At 37.2% G+C, this 1,132-nt stretch overlaps 1 non-coding gene across 1 annotated transcript; it reads right to left on the reverse strand.

Moving 5' to 3' along the window:
• Nucleotides 1–707: 707 nt before the first annotated feature.
• On the reverse strand, nt 708–814 carry LOC143678352 (U6 spliceosomal RNA). The gene has a single exon (XR_013173166.1). It is a non-coding gene; the product is annotated as a U6 spliceosomal RNA (small nuclear RNA).
• Between the last annotated feature and the right edge of the window lie 318 nt (nt 815–1,132).

Consider the following 1,132-nt stretch of genomic DNA (forward strand, 5'->3'; position numbering starts at 1 on the left):
TATATTCAGCTTTTTGAGGAACCGCCAAACTGCCTTCCACAGTGGTTGCACCATTTGACATTCCCACCAACAGTGGATAAGTGTGTCTCTTTCTCCACATCCTCTCCAGCACTTGTCATTTTCTGTTTTGTTGATAATGGCCATTCTGGTGGGTGTGAGATGATATCTCATTGTGGTTTTGATTTGCATTTCTCTAATGGCCAGGAACATTGAGCATCTCTTCATGTGCCTTTTGGCCATTTGTATTTCCTCTTCTGAGAAGTGTCTGTTCAAGTCTTTTTTCCATTTTGTAATTGGGTTGGCTGTCTTTTTGCTTTTGAGTTGAACAATCTCTTTATAAATTCTGGATGCTAGACCTTTATCTGATATGTCGTCTCCAAATATTGTCTCCCATTGTGTAGGCTGTCTTTTCACTTTCTTGATGAAGTTCTTTGGTGCACAAAAGTGTTTAATTTTGAGGAGCTCCCATTTATTTATTTATTTTTTCAGAGCTCTTGCTTTAGGTGTAAGGTCCATAAAACTGCCTACAGTTATAAGACTCATAAGATATCTCCCTACATTTTCCTCTAACTGTTTTATGGTCTTAGACCTAATGTTTAGATCTTTGATCCATTTTGAGTTGACTTTTGTATAGGGTGTGAGATACAGGTCCTCTTTCATTCTTTTGCATATGGATATCCAGTTCTCTAGGCACCATTTATTGAAGAAAAAATATGGAACGCTTCACGAATTTGCATGTCATCCTTGCGCAGGGGCCATGCTAATCTTCTCTGTATCGTTCCAATTTTAGTATATGTGCTGCTGAAGCAAGCACGCAAAAGAGATTTCTATATGTCCTTTCAGTGGTGTGGCATATCTAGTGGCCCCCCATAGGGATTTTCTGATTTAATACAGATGTGCACCTTTTATTGTCTTCCTATTAACTAGTCTGTTTTACAACTCTCTTGGGGTGGTATAAAACTGATAATAATGCAAATGAGCCTTATCCCAACTAATGCAAATGAATTTCACCCAGTAGAGATACAATTAATTTCTGCCTTCTAGAAAACATGGACTCCAAACATAAAATATTACTATTCTGTAAGAAATTAACAAATTTTGCCTCTATTAACAAGTTCATTTAACCATATCT

This window comes from Tamandua tetradactyla, chromosome 3, assembly GCF_023851605.1.
Source record: "Tamandua tetradactyla isolate mTamTet1 chromosome 3, mTamTet1.pri, whole genome shotgun sequence".
NCBI classification, from domain to species: domain Eukaryota; kingdom Metazoa; phylum Chordata; class Mammalia; order Pilosa; family Myrmecophagidae; genus Tamandua; species Tamandua tetradactyla.